Source organism: Callithrix jacchus, chromosome 18 (assembly GCF_049354715.1).
Source record: "Callithrix jacchus isolate 240 chromosome 18, calJac240_pri, whole genome shotgun sequence".
Classification (NCBI taxonomy): Eukaryota; Metazoa; Chordata; class Mammalia; order Primates; family Cebidae; genus Callithrix; species Callithrix jacchus.
In genome coordinates, this window is record NC_133519.1 from 20,340,510 (window position 1) to 20,353,368 (window position 12,859).

General features: G+C 53.8%; 1 protein-coding gene across 2 annotated transcripts in view; it reads left to right on the forward strand.

The window, feature by feature from the left end:
• Positions 1-2,637: 2,637 nt before the first annotated feature.
• VANGL2 (VANGL planar cell polarity protein 2) overlaps positions 2,638-12,859 on the forward strand; it is a 30,040-nt gene continuing 19,818 nt past the window's right edge. Inside the window, exons 1-2 of one of the 2 annotated variants that reach the window (XM_035279289.3) lie at positions 2,638-2,936; positions 10,471-10,595. The gene's annotated coding sequence lies outside the window, so the exon portion shown is untranslated. The remainder of the gene's footprint in view (positions 2,937-10,470; positions 10,596-12,859) is intronic. The other variant, XM_002760172.6, reaches the window with a different exon arrangement.

The window sequence follows — 12,859 nt, forward strand, 5'->3', positions numbered from 1 at the left end:
TGACCCTCCCACCCCCACCTCCACCTACTGAGCTGGTGAGGAGTTGAAAGACTTTAACAGAGGGCTCTGGCTTTTAGCTACAGACCTTCTTCCCCCGAGCAAGGGTCCTGAAAGAATGAGAAGTGTTGTAGGCACAGAACAGAGAGGGGAAGCTCCACTGGGGATTGACTGTGGAACTGTGGGTATGTGGAGGGTTTTCCTTCTGTTACCTCATTAGATCCTTTTTATATAAACAGGAATTGAGGCTTGAAGAAATTAAGAAACTCGACTATGTCCTTCCTCAAGGACAGGAGCTGTACAAAGTCCAATCTGTTCCATTCTATTGTCCCTCAGGCTCCTGGCTCCCTCTGTTATTGTAGGTTGGCCCCTTTGGGAAAATCACAGTTGAATGTCATTTCAAGTGCTCTCCTTCCTTCTAAAGAATTAAGCTAGGTCTCTTAGACCAAAGGGCACATGAGCCTTGTAGTTGGGTTTCTGTTTCCTCACTCAGTGCCTTGACATGTGAAATCCAGATGAGATTCTATCCTGGGGTGAAAGCAGAAGGAAGTAAAGAGAATTACTGAATGGGACAGACCACACCAATAAAATTTATTGTTGAGCTCTGTAATCCAGTGTTTTCATTGCAGAGATGTAACTGACAGCCCCCAACCTCATCCTGAGAGAGGAGAAAGGAGGGACCAAGCATATTCCAGCCTGATGCCTGATGCCTGTTAACCCGGAATCCTCGTCTGCTAACATCCTGACTTAGGTTTCAAGCTTTCAGTGGGGCCAGTTTATGGAATTATCAGTAAACTGGCCCCACTTTTTCCAGTCCTTTGGGCCCCTTTGAGGTCTGTGAGACAGGCTAGGAGCATGTGAACATAACTCACACTAAATCTGCCTGGGAGTCAGACGGTGCCATGGCAGGCCCGACACTGCGTCAAATTACACACTAGCTGCTCAGCACTGGGGTGTACTTTAGGGCAGGGCTGGGGACACCCATGTCCTCTCTGCTTAACCTTTCCCCAGCTCTCCTGCCACTTTCTCATACACCTGACCGTGATCATTGTCAGGAGCCCCAGTGCAGCCAGGTGCCGCACATGATAGGCACAAGGTGAATGATTACCTGGACGCATGCAGGGACTTGGGTACCTGAAATGATGATTCTGCATTTTTCATGGTGTCTTGGTGCTGAGTCACTTGCTTGCCCATACTACTGGAGGAGGGGATGAGGAAAGGCAGTTTGGGCAGAGGAGAAAGAAAGTGTGTTTTACTGTTCTGCGTCTTTGAACAACGCAGCAAAGGTGGCTCTGTCCTCATCTTTGGACAGGTTGGAATGAACCATCAAAAGGGGTGAGATTAGGTCTCAGGAAAAAAATTTTCATCAGGGAGGAGCAAAAATTCCCAAAGAAGTGAGGAACAGAGGCTGGGAGTCTCCTTCTCTGGGATTCCTAAATCACAGGGTGAGAGCAGGTGCCAGGACTGGAAACTGACGGAGGCTGAGATGTTGAAAAGGCCTTGGCCTGCTTAGGAAGAAGTATGTGAAGATGCTTTTGAAGTGATACTACTCTAAGTGGAGGGTTGCACGGCAGTAACACTGATGATCATTGAATGCTGCTTTCATTTACTTCAGGGCGAGCATGGACTTCCCACAGCCCAGGCTTTTACAGTGCGAGGTCACTCTCGTGGGGTCAGATATACAGCAACTCTAACTGGTTTCTTGGCATGCTGGGAGGAAGCAATGCCCCAAACCTGTCGGGTATTTTGTGAGACCCTACAATCTCTGTGTGGCACCTTCAGCTCGAAAGTATCTGAAACTCCTGGGATGGAGAGCCTGCCTGCCTGGGGTTGGGGATCCAACCGGCCAAGGCATTTTTCCTCTTGAAGGTTTCCTGGGAGAAGGCCCCCTCTCCTCCGCCATCCAAACTCCCAGGCGCCCGCGTCTCCTCCTCCCCTTCTCCCCCAGGGCAGGGTTCCCTTTGTAATTAATCCCAACACTCAAACCAGAGGGGAGGAAAAACGTGTTAATGAGGGAGCGTCCCAGACTGACTGGGGCGGTCGCTGCTCGCAGCTAGAACTTCAAGTAATTAAATTATTTTTGGAAGGAGGGGATATGGTGGTGATGGTGTCAGGGAAATCCCCGTATGCATGGGAAGAAGCGTGCGTCCCTCGCTACTAATTAAAATCAAGAATGACCCTCCCTTCTCGCACCCCTAGGGGGAAAAAAATCAATCTTCCCACGTCCCAGATTCCTCTGGATTTCGTGTAGCCGGGTCTGTGGCCCCAAAGAAGAGAATATGGCCAGCCCCGGGGGTCTGCGGGGCTTCGTCTCCGACAGGAGGGGTCGAAAGACAGCCCCAGAAGGGACTGCGGGCTGGACCAAGGCCAAGAATCGAGGCATTCCCCTGTCCACCGTTCGGGACCCGGGTGGCAGCCCCGCCGCGGATTCCCAGGACCGGAGAGGGCCGCCGGGCATCTGGAGGCGCAGGGCCGGGGGAGCGGCGACTCCGGGAAGAGCGGGGCCGCAGACAATGGACGCGGCGGTAGGAGGGGCGGCGGCTGAGGGAACAGCCGGGAGGCGGCACCCGGGAGCTCGCGCTCCCCCGCCCCCTGCACCCCCCACCCTCGTCCCCTCCCCCACCGCCCCCTCCCCCCTCCGCCGCCGGCTCCCGATCTGATTCCTGATCCCTGATTCCTTGATCCTTGGTCCCGCCATGGGAGCCTGAGCGCCCCTATTCCCCCCTGGCCCCCAGCCCCCGGGGCCTTGAGGGGGAAGAGGCAGCGGTCTGGGACGGAGCCGGGGGTGACCAGACTCAAGAGCCCCCCCCAACACCTCTCATCGCCCGCGCCGCCTGTCCGGGAGCGCCGAGTTCGGAGCGACCCGGAGCGCTGCGGATACAAAGGCGACGGGCCCAACGGGGCGGCCGCGGAGCCCACCCTGCAGTTCGCAGCGGCGGGTGAGTGCCGGGCCGCGGGGGCGCGGGCAAAGTTTGAAAAAAAAAAAAAAAGGAAAGAAAGAGAGAGAAAAAAAGGAGGAAAGAGAGGAAAAGGAGGAAAATCATGCAAAGGGCCAGGGGGTGCCCGACCCCAGAGCGAGCAGGGTGGCTTATGGGGGAGGGGGGCTGGGCTCCGGGCAACCCCCTTCCGGTCCGCTTCCCCACGGCGCAGCGGAGTGTACCCCCAACTTTGGGGAGGGGAAGGGGCTCGTGGAGAGGGGGCGGAGCCCAGGCCTGGAGAGCCGGGGACTTTCCTGGGCCCGGGCAGGGGCCTTAATGATCCCCAGGGGAGCCGGTTGAAGCCTGAGACTGGGAGCTTGTGTTGGAGGTGGGGGGAGAGGCGTGGAAGGATCGGAGTTTGGAGGTATTGGAAGCCAAGGGTGTTTTGGGGTGCGTACACCCCTCAGGACCGTGGGGAGGGACGGAGGCAGGTATGAGTTTAGGGTGTAGAGTGGAGTCAGGGGGGCGGGCTGCGCAGAGTAGATAGGGTGTGTGTACAGCTCGAGGATGGGGCTGGCGGTGGTAGACTGTGTATAGGGGCCGAGGCGACAGGCGGTGGCATCCCTCTCCCCACTCATATTTACCCATTTAGGGGACTGTGGGCTCTGCGTTAGTGAGTTTTGAAGCGTTGGTAGAGGATCGTGTGGATGATTCTTTGTTTTGGTGTGTGTGCACGCCTTGACGCGCTGCAGGTTCCTGCAGGTGGGCCCCTGGCTTAGATGTGTAGGTGTGTTTCTGTGCTTGAGTGTGTGTGCAGCCAGGAAGAGGCTGGCCATGCATCGGCTGTGTGTTTGGATATGTGTTTGTATGTACACTTAGGGGAAGGTGTGTATGTCTATGTGTGTACTGGGAGAGGGATTTATGGGAAAGAGGTGTGTAGGTACTGAGGAAGGTGGGTGTGTAAGAGCAGAATGGAGTGTATGTGGATAGGTGTGTGTGCACCTGTGTCCTGGGAAAATGTGTGAGTGAATCTGTGCTCTCTTGTATGTAAACCTGTGTTGTTGGGTAGGTATCAGTGTGTGTGTGCCTGCCTTAGCTGATATGTGTGCTTCTGAGTGTGTGTCGGGGTACCTCTTGTCTCTGCAGGCAGATTTTCCTGGCAAAAATCCCAAAAGGAAGGCTGTCTGGAGGATTTTGAGACTTCTTGGATGGCCTGGCCTGGGTTCCGGGGTAGTGCCTTAAATATCTCAGACCTATGGGTGGGAGGGAATGGGTTGTCTTATGAAGTGCCTGTTTTGGGGGGATGGGGTTTTCAGGAAGAGGGCATGTGTTGTGGGGAATAGGGAACAAGGGGTCTGCTTGTAGTCCTAGAGGAATTTGGAAGATTGGCAGGGTCAGGGAGAAGAATAAGAGGAACTTCCTCCCCCATCATCCTAGGCTGGGTTCCAGCACTTGGAGAAGCTAAGTTCTTGGATTCCCAGCCTTAGTTAAAAGCCTCAGGCCACAGTTCTCTTGGAAAGCCAGCTCAGAGTTTGGTGTTTCAGTGCCTTCTGACTCTGCGCTGACTCCAGATCCTAAAGTTCCTGAGGAGTCTTGGGATTTTGGTGTGGGATGGAAACAAGAGGAGGAAGCATGTCTGGAAGGGTGAGACCTGGTGGGGAACAGCTTGGGTTCCCTGTCCATGGGGTTGAGAAGGTGGCATAGGGTGTTTTTCAGGAGTTTCTGCAAGTGAGGCTGTGTGGTTTATCACATAGTTTCCCTCTTCCCTGGTGAGCAGCATGACTGAGATGGAGCTGTGGGTGTGGCGCCAGGGCTGAGTGTCTGTGTGTGGGGAGACAGGCAGGTCCCCATCGCCGGCTATACTGCTAATCTCAGGCTATACTCATCATCACCGTAGTGTAGTGGGAAGTCAGTGACTATCCAGGAAGCGAATGTCTCTCTCCACCAAGAAGCCACAGCTCCCTTCTTTCCCTGTCTTCTCTCATCCTTTCTCTTTTGGGGTGCAGGGAAGGGCTTGCTCACCTCCTTCTTTAGGATACTAGCCTTCCCCCATTGCACACTCTTCAGTTGTCTTTTTGCTGCCAATTCCTGGGTTGAGGCACCTAGTTTTAAGAACTGAGGTGAGATTGTACACGCCGATTACGGTCCCTGGGCAATTGCAGTTGGAATGTTAGAGCCTCTAATGGGCATGCGTAGTTGAAATGTTCCCTCTTTAGTCCCCAGGGCTCCCTACCTTCCCTAAGGCCTGGAGATAAGAGTAGTGGGAGGTTAGGGAATGTTTGGACCAGGAACGGGGCACAGTAGGAAAAGATCCTTTTTTTTTTTAATGGATCATTCCCCCAAACCCAACACCTGTCTGATCGGGCTCCCAGGGCTAGCAAGGTTCTTGCATCCAAGATGGTGTGCCCTGGCCCTCTGGGGTACCTTGTTTGCTCTGTGTACACTCATCACATTCATGATATATTACACTGGTGGGGACTGTCTTCCAAAGAGGAGGAATTGCGGTCAGATAATAGGAAATGCCATTTCTAAAAGTACTTCCAGATTGGGAGTCAGTGGCCACGTTGGCCCCTCCTCACCCATTGTCTTGCTCTTGGCTTCTGTTTCCTTTAGTTCTTCCGGGGCAGGCCTCTCTGGTGTGTTTGCCTCTTCCCCTGATCCTTTTAGGTCTGATCCCCCTTCCCTGGGCCTAGAGCAGGACAGCCTTATCTGCTCCTCTGGTTTCTAGGTCCTTCCAGTTAGCAGGGAGGGAACCTGGCTAATAGAAGCTTTGGTGGGGAAAAGGAAGAGATCTGCTGATTCCCTCTGAGTTTTAGGGACTCCAGTCTTACTCTTTCCCTTGAGTGTTCCTCACATGGTGAGGCCAGAGAAAGGAGTCAGAGTTGGTTGGAATTAGTGCTTAACAGTGGTGAGATCTCAGCAAGTAATAAGCCCCTTTCCCTAGCTTCTTAGGCGCCTCTTACCAGGCACATCCTCCAAGCCCAGACTGAACCCTTCCACATGGAATACCTGGTCCCCCCCGCAAATAGCTTTCTTCCCTGGTTTGCTTTTAAATTCTGGCTTTGCCACTTTCTAATTCTGTGACATCAGACAAAGCTGGTGGCCCTATCTCTTGAGTTTATGTGGATTGAGTGAAATAATAGAGCATGTTGCACAGTGGCTGGCATGTAGTAAATGTTAGCTGGATGGTTTGGATTCTGAGGGATGATTATTGTCTGTTTGTTTGTTTTTTTGAGACAGAGTCTCACTTTGTTGCCCAGGCTGGAGTGCACTGGCATGAGCTCGCCTCACTGCAACCTCCACCTCCTGGGTTCAAGCAATTATCCTGCCTCAGCCTCCCAGGTAGCTGGGATTACAGGTACCTGCCACCATGCCGTTAATTTTTGTATTTTTAGTAGAGACGGGGTTTCACCACATTGGCCAGGCTGGTCTCAAACTCCTGACCTTGTGATCCACCTGCCTCTGCCTCCCAAAGTGTTAGGATTACAGGCGTGAGCCACCGCGCCCAGCCAGGGATGATGACTGTTAAGGGAGACAGGTCAGGGTCGGGACAGGAGGACTAGGCTTTGGTTCTGTTCTTCCTCTGGCCAACCACATTAGGCACTCTCTCCTGTCTGTCAAGCGCTGTGTGAAGCACAGGGGATGGAGGGGGGAATAAGACGTTTTTCCAGGGGAGACATGTGAAAACGTGTTGATTCACTGAAGCCCAGTGAGTGCTGTGTGGAGGTGTGTTCAGGAGGCCACTGGAGCATAGAGGAAGGGTACTTGGCCCTGGCCTGAGGTGCCAGGGAAGGTTCCTGGAGGAGATGCCCCCTTAGCTGGATTTTAAAAAAATTAAGGTGAAATTCACATAATAGGAAATAAACCATTTAAAAGTGAACAGTGGATTTAGTACATTGACAGTGCTGTGCAACAACCACCTCTGTCTAGTCCCAAAACATCTGCACCGTCCCGAAAGAAAGCCCATACACACGAAGCCAGTTGCTCCCCATTTCCCCTAATCCCAGCCCCTGGCAACCACCAGGTTGCATCTGTCTCTATGGAGGTGCCTATTCTAGATATTTCATGCAAATGGAATCATAGAAGGTGTGACCTTCTGAATCTGGCTTTCTTCACTTAGCATAACGTTTTCCAGGTTAATTCACATGGTAGCATGTAGCACGTATTAGTACTTCATTCCCTTTTATAGCCGAGTATTCTTCTCTGTGTGGCTAACTAGCTGGTTAAAGGATGAGTGAGGCCAACAGTGAGGGTCTGAGGAGGGCGCTGCTGGTGGAGGCTGCGCGTGAGCAAAAGGTGCACAGGGTGTTTGGTGTTCCTGCACCTTGAAGTGTGAAGTGGGGATTCGGCCTCAGTTTCTCCGTCTGTAAAACAAAGCTTATCATCCCTTTCCTGCTTTTCCTGTGGGGTTGGTAGGGTTGGAGGTATCAGGGGAAAGGAGAGGCTAGGGTATTGCTGCCTCTTCTCAGGTCTGGGCTGCGGAGAGGGCTTTTAAAACTTGCTCTTTCCTGGGCAGCTCCCTCCTGTATGCATCAACTCTCATCCCCGGGGGAAGCCATCTCTCTGTTCACTTGGCATCAGCTTCCCCTCTCTCTGAATTGACCTGAAATTGCCCCTTTTACCCTCTACAGATGGGCAACCCTGTGCATGATGAGATTTTGGCAGCAGAGGTGAAGGCCTGGGAGTAAGTCTGACTGACACTGTACCCTGCGGCGGCCCACCCCTTCTTTATCCTGTCTCTCAGTGATGTGGCTGAGGCAGCCTTCTCTCACCTTCTCTGTCGTGATCTGGATAAAATTCGGTGGGCCAGGGAGAGTTTTTGCATTCCTTGCTTCTACCCTGCTTGGTACAGAGTAGGAGGCAGGGGCCTCTATGGTAGGGCCTTTGGAAATGAGGTTTTGCTGTGCTTTGTCGGATGCCCCTGGCAAGGTTGGTAATTACAGACATGACAGCTGGGAACTGGTTTGGGAGAAGCAGGCTTGGAATCAGCAGAGCTGTGGATATCTGGTAATCAGGGTGGGGCAGGGAGAGGGGAGAGTGGGAAGAAACTGGGGGCTGGGTAGAGTAGGAGGCTTGGGACCCCCTTCCCCTGCCACTCCACGCACAGCTGGGCCTAGAGCCTAGAGGAGAATGGGAGGTGATTGGAACCCTCACTGTAAGGGAGGAAGGAGAGGAGGAAAGGTGGGGGATCCACGGGCCTCTGAAGAAAGCAGCAGAGAGGAGGAAGAGGCATTTTGGTTGCTCTCTCAGGCAGTACCTGGATTACCTGGATGTGGTCTAATTTCGAATAGGGCCAACCCTGCACCTAAAGATGGTTCCACCTTATTCTGGAGTCTTTCTCCTTACAGTGAGGCTATGGGAGCCCGAAGTGGGGGGGATTGGCTGTGCACCCACTGAAGGAGAAAAGGTGGGAACCTTTTTTTGAGCATCTATTATGTGCCAGTCTGTAATATTCTGTATACATTATTTTGCTGAAAACTTCTGAAGTAGGCACTCTTATCTCCATTTTATAGTTAAGAAAACTGAGGTTTGGAAAAGGGGAGCAGCCCCCCTGAGATTACATAGCTCGTAAAAGGCTCTGCCAGGTCTCTGTGACTTAAACACTCTTCCTTTTCCCAAAGTCTCTTCACCTTCCCCTACTCTCATTTCAGTTAGGTCTGATTGCTCATTATTGCCTTTAATCTTGAGCTTGAGTAATTCCCCCGTGTTTTCTGAAAAGCAGACATGAGTCCAATGTCAGCCTGAGGAGTAGAGGAGCCTACCCTCGAGGTGGGAGTCAGAGAACAAGCTCATCTCCAGGAGGAGCACCTTGGTGTCATGAGCCTCGGGCGGGGCTGGCATCTGAGCAGAAACCTCTCCTGGGGCGGGTCTCTTTCTCCTTGCTGGACCATGATTTTGGGTGGGGGCTGGGGGAAGGGAGTGACTGTAGGCTCTGGCCACCATGGCCCGTGGGGTCTTGGGAGGAGCCTGGTCCTTATTGTCTGTAGGGTTTTCTCACAGCCCCTAACAATGTCCTTCAGACTCCTGTTTTACCAGAGTGTTCTTGGCTCCTTCAGCCTTGTCAGAGAGAGAGGGTGTGTTTATGTGTGGATCTGGCAAGGGGGTTTTTGTTTTGTTGTTTTTTTTTTTGAGACAGAGTTTCGCTTGTTGCCCAGGCTAGATGCAATGGCACGATCTTGGCTCACTACAACCTCTACCTCCCTGGTTCAAGTGATTCGCCTGCCTCAGCCTCCCAAGTAGCTGGGATTACAGACATGAGCCACCATGCCTGGCTAAGTTTGTATTTTTTTTTTTGAGACGGAGTTTCGCTCTTGTTACCCAGGCTGGAGTGCAGTGGCGCGATCTCGGCGCACCGAAACCTCCGCCTCCTGGGATCAGGCAATTCTCCTGCCTCAGCCTCCCGAGTAGCTGGGATTACAGGCACGCACCACCATGCCCAGCTAAGTTTTTGTATTTTTAGTAGAGACGGGGTTTCACCATGTTGGTCAGGCTGGTCTTGAACTCCTGACCTCAGGTGAGCCACCTGCCTGGGTCTCCCAAAGTGCTGGGATTACAGGTATAAGCCACTATGCCTGGCCCAGGGGCTATGGTTTCTTAGGGTAAATAGGGTTTAGATAGGAACAGGTGCTGAGCCTGGGGTGTGAATGCAGTCACTTAAAAAACAACAGAGTGTGAACAAAAACATGCATTTTTGTCTCCTGCTTTACTTCAGGAATGGAGGTGGCAGATACAGGGGATGGGGGAGTTGAGAATTCTCAGAAAAGAGTGAGACTCTGGTGGGGCGGTGGTCAAGATGGTGGAGGCTGGCGGGTACTTGGGCCTTTCAGTTGGCTCTGCTTTTCTAGATAAGAACCAGCCAAGTTGCCAGGTCCACAGCCCTGGGCTGAGGCAAGAGGAGGCTCTCAGGATGGGGATACCCAACCCTGCCACCCTCACCCCCAGTCACATTGCATCTCACACCCTGAGGCCCACTCTACTGCTTTCCCACAATCCAGCCTTCGCTGACAGTGTCCCCATATGTTCTTCCTCCACACTCCATCCTCAGAACTCAGCTCTCCCCATCCACAGCAAGCCCAAGGTTGGCTAACTTTCCCTTCCCAACTAGCTGCTCTCCACCTCTTTACACCCCAGGGCAGGGGCTGGGCGAGCAGGCTTTGAAGGTCTTTTGGGGCCAGGGACAGTTGGGGCCTACCTCTGGCAGCAGGCTGTGAAGAGGGGGGCATTTGTTTTTTTGTTTTGTTTTGTTTTTTTGAGAAGGAGTCTTGCTCTGTCGCCAGGCTGGAGTGCAGTGGCGAGATCTCAGCTCACTGCAACCTCCGATCTCCTAGGTTCAAGCTATTCCCCTGCCTCAGCCTCCTGAGTAGCTGGGACTACAGGCATGTGCCACCGCTCTCAGCTAATATTTTATATTTTAGTAGAGATGGGGTTTCACCATGTTGGCCAGGATGGTCTCGATCTCCTGACCTCATGATCCACCTGCCTCGGCCTCCCAAAGTGCTGGGATTACAGGCATGAGCCCCTATGCCTGGCCTAAGCGGGGCATTTGTTTTTGTAGTGCACAGGAAGCTGGTTTATGGGTCAGCACAGTTCACCTACCTCCCATGGTCCACCCTCTCTCTGAAGACACCTCAAGCTGCCTGCTTTCCTTCTTGGTTCTTCCACAGCTCATCTGGTGGGCAGGTAAGGGCCAGTTCTCTGCCTAGGCCAAGGGAGGGAGCAGCTAAAAGCCTGGTGGTGGAAATTGTGGGGCCTGCCCGTTGGTAAAAATTAAATGGAGCATCCAGAAGCCCCGGTTACCTTCCCACCAGCTTAGTGTCCTGTCTCCCTACCGGCCCCTACCTGGGACAGATGCCAGGGGGATTACTCACCCCTTCTCCTGCAGCCTTTCCACCCCCAGTGTTCTCTTTAAGACTGACTAGGAGTGGGTGTGGGGAAGGCTACAGAATGGGGTGCTATGGGACATGTATGTGCACACGGTTGTGCTTTTGTGTGCTGTGTCGGGGGGCAGGGACCTTCTAGGAGCTGCGATGGGGGTGGGGGTGCTGGAGAGACAGCAGAGCAGGTCTCTACAGAACCTGCCTAGCCAGGGTGGGTGGAGCTGGGTGGGGCAGGCAGGAGCAATTCCAGGTTTCAGAGGGGGAACAGAGTGTGTGTGTGTGTGTGTGTGTGTGTGTGTGTTGGTGTTTCCCGTGCATCTGTGGATTTAGAGGTCCCCAGCCTCACCCCCAGCCTTAGACGAAAGGAAATTAAGGAAGTGGGTGGAGAGGGGCTTGGCTCTGGCTTCCCCAACGGCTTTTGAATTAGAATGCAAGCTCAGGTATCCCAGCCAGGAGCCCAGTCTGTGGGTCCTTCCCCTGCGGCGCGCCCTGCACGGCGGTGGGGGGGGGGGCGGTGTGGGGTGTCTGCGGGTGAGAAGCTGCTCTGGAAGCCTAGATGCCTGGATGACCCAAGCATGGTCAGGGTCCCACCCCTCCTCTGCCTCTCAGCCTAGAGAGGAGAAGAATCCTGCTCCCACCCTGGGGCTATGAGATGGTGAGCTCATGTCTGGGGCTGTCCTGGGAGAATGCCTGCTTAACAGGGCGGGGGTGGGGCACCTGGTGCCAGCTCCTGGGCTCCCTGGTCTGCCCCTCCCACCCCTCGGCCCACTGAGATCCAGCTGTTCTCTCTGGCCTCCTGAGCAGCACTGTCACCCAAGGACACCCTTTTTCACAGTATAGGAATGAGGGGCGTGACAAAATCTCCATCCCATTTCTGGTCCAGGGCTGGAGCTGGTCCTTGCCCACTCTGTACCTTAGTCCTTTTGGTGATAGTGAAAGCCCAGCCTCTCCGATGGGTGGCTCGCCCATAGCCCGAGGCCGTATGGAGATGAAGGAACATCAGGCTTCTTAGGAGTGGCAGAAGGGTGGGTGTGCGAACCACCGCTTTCGGAGGTAGAGGGTCTCTGGTGAGAAAAGGGGGCAGGGCGGAGCCAGCAAATCTCTCCTGTCGTGGTCTTCTCGAAGTTGTGGCTACTCAAAGAACCAGCATCCAGAGCAGTCTCCTGGAGAAACCTGGTCCTACTCCAGGAGGAGCACCCCTCAGAGTCAGTGTTAGTACGATTTTCCAACAAGGAGAGGAGGCCGGAAGTGGGCTGCTGTGGAAGTACCGGCCATGGGCTAGTCACCGTTTTTCTCTGGGTCCCGCTTTTTTATCTGTAAAATTTGGGGTTGTCCCTTTAAGGCCCCTTTCAGCTTGGTGCTGAAACCTGCTGAGAAGAGGATGGTTCGGTCGGCTGTGTCCCCCTGAAGGGGAAAGGGTCAGGGGCATCGGGGGGATAACAAGGGCATAGTCAGAGGTTCGGTACCTTCCTCTCCCCTTTGGAAGCGGTGTTGGGTGTCTGCATTTTCAACCCACACTCGTCAGTTTCAGCCCTGTACCAGGGCCTGACAGCGATGCCTGGGTTAAGCACATCTGTGAAACTCAGGAGAGGAGTGTGACAAGGAGGAAAACCAAGCAAGGCTCTGAAGTGGGACAGCTGTCTCCAGCCTCTGCTCTGCCCTGCACTGGCCATGGGCCTTGGCGGGATGCTCTGGCTGCATAGACGGCTAGCTCCTGGGATCCTGAGCTGGGAGGTTGGGCCCTGGGCTTAGTTCTTGCCACCTCCACGGCCGAAGGTGGCCGTCCAGCACTTTGAGTGGAACCAACTTGATATCCTTGGATCTTGGCACTACGGTTGGCAACGATTAGGGAGCCAGGCGGCTGGGGTTGCCTACATGTACACCCCTGCCCACGGGCTGCAGTGGGAAGCGGGTGTAGAGCAGATGCAGTAAGACCCAGGCTCCTCTGTAGGAATCAGAGACCTTTAGTGGGTGGGGGCCCACAGAGGACTCTTCAGGCGGGGTCTGATGTGGTACTCAGGCCCTTCCCTAGTCCCTGACTGTGGAGAGGAAAATTGTCCTATCAGA